Raw genomic sequence first — 7,649 nt, forward strand, 5'->3', positions numbered from 1 at the left:
AGACAGAGTGTCCTCTGAGGTTCAGAATTCCCGTTATTGGGAGAGGGAGAAAGGGAGGAGAGTGTGGGAAGACTTATAATACAGTAATTTTTTTACTCATTATACAACCATAAAATTAAGGTACAAAATGTAAGTATTCTAGTTGGGGGTGGAGAAGAGGGGCTTGCCCAGCTTCCTTTGCCATCACTCCAGTGTTAATGTTACACTCCCTCATTCTTTCCTGGGACCTCCAGGGGGAGGAAAAAGGTAATGGTCCATTGACCAAAAGTAATATGGAGCAATAAATCAGAACTATTGAAATGCTCTGGCTCCCCAGACATTCTTGTGGGACACCAAACAGCAGGATCAGGTAGGGGAGAGTTGGCTACCCACCAGATCCAATATAAATTATGACAGGTAGATGTTCATTAAATATAGAATTGATGACACTCTAAAAGAAATTGGATATAAATCAGGTTTTATTGAATTGACAATATTCCTCCATTGTAGAATATAGTAATGTCTCAGGTATTTGGACTCCAGCCTGCTGAAACTCATAGGCTACTGCAATGCCTCTAGATGAGGTTGAGCATCAGTTAGCTGTTGCTGCATACAAAACACCCTAAACCTCAGTGGCTTCCAACAACCATAATTCATTATTTCTCACAATCTTGGGGTTGATGTCTGGGCTGGTTTGATTGTCACTGGGATTACTGATGTGTCTGAGGGTTCCCTGGAGCCTCTGCTCTAGGCTGGGCTTAGCTGGAGTATTTAAGCTGGGACAGAGCTGCTCCCTGTGTCATACATCCTCCTCCTGAGACCAGCAGACTTGCCTGTGTATGTCCTTCTCGTGGCAATGGCAGGAATCCCAGGGGGCAACCAGAGCCACTAAGGCCTCTTAAGACGTAGGCTTAGAACAGGTCCACTCTTCTGGCACATCTCCTCACTCTCCTTGGCCAAAGCAAACCACCTGGCCAAATCCAGACCCAAAGGTAGAAGGGAGAATCTCCCTTTCTAATGAAACCACAAAATCACATGGCAAAGGATGTGGAAACAGGACTAAAGAATTGGGGTCATTAATGCAATTTCCAAAGTGTGATGGTTAATTTTATGTCAGCTTGACTGGGCCACAAGATATCTCCTTAAATATTATTTCTGCTGTGTGTGTGCACAAGGTTGTTTCCAGGAGAGATTAGAGTGTGAATTGGGGAACAGAGTAAAGCAGATGACCCTCCCCAATGCAGGTGGCATCATCCAACCACTGAGCACTTGAGCAGAACAAAAAGGCAGAGTAAAGTAGGATTCTTGCTCTGCTTGAGCTGGAACATTGCAGCGATCTTATCCTGCCCACGGCACTCATGGTGGTCAGACCTTCAGACTTGGACTGGAACCTATACCCTTGGCCCTCTGGCTCTCATGCCTTCAAACCACACCACTGGATTTCCTGGGTCTCCTGTGTGCAGACAGCAGATTGTGGGACTTCTCAGCCTCCATAATCACACAAGCCAATTCTTTATAATAACTCATATATAGATATGTGTGTGTATCTATTCTAATATATACATAGATGTGACACCAGAGCAGTACCTGAAACAGACATGAGTAGTGAAGAGGATATAACTTCTGAAGTCACAGAAGTTACTTGTCTAATTTGAACCATTGTTTTTAAACAAAGAGATCTCACATAAAAATCATCAGAAGCTCTGCAACACAGAGTCCACATTCCCGCATGGCTCCACAGTTTTCAGGAGCTGAGTAATAGCTGCTCACTGCTCTGTCTACTCATTTGCTTCATCTCCTTAGCCCTTGGAGCCATTTGAGGTTGCTTTACACAGTACTAGTTCTACAGCCAGATCTGTTTCTTAAGCTTCAGATGGGCTCCTGGAACACTCATTGCTAACCAAACATTGTACAGGCATCCTGCAGGCACCCCAAATGCCACAATCAACAAAATCAAAACTAAAGCATCCCTTCCTCCTCCATGCAGCATACTCTTCTCTGGTAATCCCCACCTCCTTTGTCCAAGCTAGAAACTTATCCAACACTTTAACTTTTTTTTCCCTCTCTAATATGTTAGAATGTAAGATTCCATTCACAGTAAAACTACAGAATGCCTGGGAAAGAATGCCCATGACCTTTTCAGAAAAAGTGTTAAAACTACACTAGAATAACAAAAAAGAATGAATGAATGAAGCAAAAAAAAAAAAATGTATGTGGATTGACTATCTTAATGTAGTAAAGTTTTATACTAATTCTTTGTCCCAGTGAATCTATGCATTCAATGTAATCTTAAGAAAAATCCCATTGGATTGTTTGAGGAACTCAACAAACTCATTCTAAAATTTCTGTGGAAAAATAGAGTTTCATGAATGATTAAGTTGATTTCAAAGAAGAAAAACTGAATAGGGGACCTACTTACCTACCATTTAGTAAGACATACTACAGAACCAAAGCAATGAAAACAGAATGGTTGTGGCATGGGAATAGACAGACAGACAAACAGAAAAGAACAGAAAACTCTGAAGTAGACCCGTGTACAGAGGTGGGGACCTGATGGATGATGATGGTGGTACCACAAAGCAATGCAAAGGAAATGGTCTTAAGAAAACTAGGTCATGTGTTAATCCCTCTCCCCACCCCAGCTGGAACAGAGAATGAAATGCGAAAGTTCAAATTAAATTATAAGGTCAAGAGAAGAACTACTTGGGGTAGGAAAAACCTCATGAATAAGATTCAAAAGTCTAAACCATAAAGCAAATGAAATGAAACAAAAATAAAAGAAAGACTGATTTGACTACATAAAAATTCAAGATTTCTGGTCAAAAAAAGGACACCATGGACAAAGTTACCAGATATATGACAGACTGGGAGAGGATATCTGCAATATCTAAAACTGACAAAGGAGTAATACCTAGTTTATATAATGAACTCCTGCAAAATAACAAAGAAAGGGGCAAAAAGATTAATAGGCAATTCACAGAAACGAAAGCGCAAATAGCCATTTCAACATACATACATTTCAACAAGTGTATAAAATCCTGTAGGAATCAAAGAAGTGCAAATTAAAACAGCAATGAAATACCTCATTACATTCATACTGGCAAAAAGCACAGGAATGGCTCATATCATGTATTGGAGAGGGTGTGGGGAAAACATATTAAAAAACAAAATCAAATTGTGCAGGGTGTCAAGAACAAGCTCTCCTGCTGGTACACACTTCACTAGGGCAGCAGGGGAGGACTCTTCACCCTGCTTCTTTTTTTTTTTTTTTTTTTTGAGACAGAGTCTCGCTGTGTTGCCCAGGCTAGAGTGAGTGCCGTGGCGTCAGCCTAGCTCACAGCAACCTCAAACTCCTGGGCTCAAGCGATCCTCCTGCCTCAGCCTCCCGAGTAGCTGGGATTACAGGCATGCGCCACCATGCTTGGCTAATTTTTTCTATATATATATTTTAGTTGGCCAGATAATTTCTTTCTATTTTTGGTAGAGATGGGGTCTCGCTCTTGCTGAGGCTGGTCTTGAACTCCTGACCTCGAGCAATCCACCTTCCTCGGCCTCCCAGAGTGCTAGGATTACAGCCGTGAGCCACCACACCCGGCCCACCCTACTTCTTTATAAGGATGGCTCTTTCTAATCTGGGGAGAGAGTGGGTGGGAGACAGAGCAATGTAGGATCCAAATCCTCATCCTACTTTCCTGGCCTTAGCCATATAGCTGCTGCTTGTCCTGTTCAAGTCGCTACAGCAGGGGTCATGTGAGATCAGGCCTGTAACTCCTACCTGGGGCATATTCCTATTTTTATTTTGTATTTCTGGTCTGTAAAAATCATTTAATAAGGGGAACTGACTTTGGAAACTAAGATAGGAAAAAAAAAAAGAAAAGAAATATACTTCTCTAGGGCACTGACCCCACTACATGAAGTACCTCTTAGGTTTGAAAACCAGGTGTGGCAAAGACTGCTATTCACCTACTCCACATGTATTTTGCCCGTCTTCCTTACTTGTAGAACCCCTACATTATTAGGGGAATATTGTGTCTAGCTTAGAAAAATACACATACACACATAATTCCCAGCCCCACCTGCAGCAGGGGGTGGCTATTGATATAGAAACAGAAGCCATTGGGTGGCAACTTGGGAAAGTTCTTATGTCTCTTGCCATCTTGTACCATGGAGGGACTGGGAGATTAGAAACATGCTCTAGGAATATCAGAGCAGAAAGACAGATGGAGCCTGGGTCCCTAAAGACATGTGTAGTCATCACACCCTAGAGTGTCCATCTCCACGCTTCTTTAATGTAATAGGATAGCAACCTAATTTGTTTAACAAGCCACTATAGACCACCTCTGGCACTAGCAATTCCTGATACTCAAGGCTTTTCCTCAAAATGAAACAAAAATGTCCCTGTTTTCTAATGGTCAGAGATAAGGTACAGACTGGTTGCATGATGAGGTCAGGATAATCCGGGCTTGAATAAATTTACTTTAAGACAAATAAGAGAAGCATTCCTTCAAGTAGCAGTTAAAAATCTTATTTATTTATTCTCAAATTAATTACTAAAACCTGAAATACTGTCTTAAAGATATCTTGTAGGTGGTGTTTATGGAAGTTTCTATCCCCCAAAGGTGGAGAAAGTGGAAAATATAGCATCTATAAAAAAGATTTTGCTGGGCGCACTGGCCCACACCTGTAATCCCAGCTGCTTGGGAGGTGAGAGGATTGCTTGAGGCCAGCCTGGGTAACACAGAGAGACTCTGACTTTCAAAGAATATTTATTAAAAATCAGCTGGGCATGGTGGCATATGCTTGTAGTCCTAGCTACTTGGAAGGCTTATGCAGGAGGACCCTTGAGCCCAGGATTTCAAGGCTGCCGTGAGCTATGATCATATCACTGCACTCCAGCCTGTGTGACAGAGCAAGACCTCCATCTCTCACAAAAAAATTTTTTTTTAGTAAGTTCAGCAATAGAGTCATTAATGCATTAAGGGAAATCAGAATTTTTTTGGCATTAAATCTTTATTCTGAGTTCTATATAGATTCTAGTTATCAGACCTTTATCAGATGTATAGCATGCAAATATTTTCTCCCATTCTATAGGTTGTCTATTCGCTCTAATGATAATTTCTTTGGCTGTGCAGAAGCTTTTTAATTTGCTCAGGTGCCATTTATTTATTTTTGTTGTTGCTGTGATTGCTTTTGGAAAATCAGCAAGAAAAAATCAAACAACCCCATTAAAAAGTGGGCAAAGGACATGAACAGAAACTTTTCAAAAGAAGACAAATGGCCAAGAAACATGAAAAAATGCTCAACATCTCTAATAATCAAGGAAATGCAAATGAAAACCACAATGACATATCACTTAACTCCAGATATCACTTAACTCCAAGTCCCAAAATAGGCTGGGCTCAGTGGCTCACGCCTGTAATACTAGCACTCTGAGAGGCCGAGGCTGGAGGATTGCTTGAGGTCAGGAGTTTGAGACCAGCCTGAGCAAGAGCAAGACTCTGTCTCTACTAAAAATAGAAAAAAATTAGCTGGGCAACTAAAAATAGAAACAAAAAATTAGCCGGGTATTGTGGCAAGCGCTTGGGGTCCCAGTTACTTGGGAGGCTGAGGCAGGAGGATCACTTGAGCCCAGGAGTTTGAGGTTGCCGTGAGCTAGGCTGACACCACGGCACTCTAGTACAGGCAATGGGGTCTGTCTCAAAAAAAAAAAAAAAAAAAAAGTCAAAAAATAACAAATGTTGCTGTGGATGTGGAGAGATAGGAACACTCATATACTGCTAGTGGGACTGCATACTAGTACGACCTCTATGGAAAGTAGTATGGAGATAACTTAAAGAACTATTAATAAAAGTAGAACTACCATTTGATATAGCAATCTTACTACTGGGTATTTACCCAAAGAGGGGAAAAAAACCATTCTGTAAAGACATCTGCACTGGAATGTTTATAGCAGGACAATTTAGGATTACAAAGGTGTGGAAACAACCCAAGTGCCCATTAATACATGAGTGGGTTAATAAAATGTGGTATATGTATACCATAGAGTACTACTCAGCCATAAGAAAATGCTGAACTGCCTCTTGTAGTATCCTGGATGGAGCTGGAGCCCATTCATCTAAGTAAAGTAGCACAAGAATGGAAAAACAAACACCACATGCACTCACCATTAAATTGGTACTAATCGATCAACACTTATGTGCACATATGGAAGTAACATTCATCGGGTGTGGGGCAGGTTGGTGGGGGAGGAGAGGATGGGTCAATTCACACTTAATGGGTGAGGTGAGCGTTGTCTGGGGGATGGGCACACTTGTAGCTCTAACTCAGGCGGTGCAAAGGCAATTTATGTAACCAAAGGATTTGTACCCCTGTAATATTCTGAAAAAAAGTTTTTTCACTCCCTTTAAAAAAGTAATCAGTGAAAATTAGAATGACAAAAAAAATCTTTATTCTACATTATGGAGGACATACTGTGTGTTCTCACTAAATTTCCTTTGATGGCTCGAGGATCACTATTGACTTGACAATAGGGTAAAACCTTTAATTTTTCATATAATGTGTTTTGTAGAAAGGCTCTTAAGGCCTAAGGAAGAATGTGTGCAGGACCTAGAGAGAGCAGGTCCTGGCTGGAAAGCTGTTTGTGATAGAGCTAGTAGGCAGTGCACAGGACAAAAAGACACACAGAACAGTGTTTTAAAATATAAGTTTTATTATCATTCAGGTATAGTGAGGCCAACAAATTAGGAGATGATTTACCATTGAAAAGATAAGTTTATTACTCACAGAGCCCAAGGGCACACCAAGCCTACAGGGCCATGTGGGGAAATACCAAGGTCCATAAGGAGGCAGAAGGAGTGTGAGGAAACGTGGCAAGAGCCTTTATTGTGGTTTTCGGTGGGAAGAAATGGAAAAGGTAAGAGAAGCAGGCTTAGGACTGACTAGTTTGAATAATTTCAGTGGGTTCTGAGGTGTAGGGCTTGTCCCTAGTAGTTTGGTACCTAGCTCTGCAATGATTAGGATACGGTTGGAGTGTAACAGCCTGCTAAAGGAGCTAGAAGGTTGGTGGGCTCTGGACCGGTTAGTTTGCATATGGCACGCTTGGGGTGAGTTGTTTGCTATCTCTAGGAATTATTAGCTAACCCTTGAAAGGGCAGTCCCTCCCTAATCACGGAGGCCGCAGATGCCAGAGCATCAAGAATACAGGAAATAAACATAGTTAATGGAAGTGGTCGCTGATTCTCATGTTTAGCTACGTTCAGTAAACATTTATGGATACCTGCTCTGTGGCAGGCGCCGTGCTGGCCCCAGCATGACAGTTGCTGACCCCCGGCAAATCTCAGGACCAGCACTCTGAGCTCAGGGTCTAATTCTAATTGACCTTGGGGAAGGAAGGAATTGTGTTCCAAAGAAGTCCTCGTCAATTTAAAGGCTGGTGAACCAATGCCAGGGTCACGCAAATGAAAGACCAAATAAATCCACCAAACTAGAGCATTCTTCTATTCTGTTCTACAGAATATCGTCTCTTAGTCTCTTATTTCCCTACGAGGGATTTTTTTTTTTTGCAACTCAGACCTAATGCATTTCCTCTCTTTTTCTTGGCCGGGGGGAGGGGCGGGGGGTTCTAAACTGAGGAATCTGCAGAACGACTAAAAAGCAGAGCATCAGAACAG

The sequence above is a fragment of the Lemur catta genome, chromosome 12, assembly GCF_020740605.2.
Source record: "Lemur catta isolate mLemCat1 chromosome 12, mLemCat1.pri, whole genome shotgun sequence".
In the NCBI taxonomy this organism is placed as follows: domain Eukaryota; kingdom Metazoa; phylum Chordata; class Mammalia; order Primates; family Lemuridae; genus Lemur; species Lemur catta.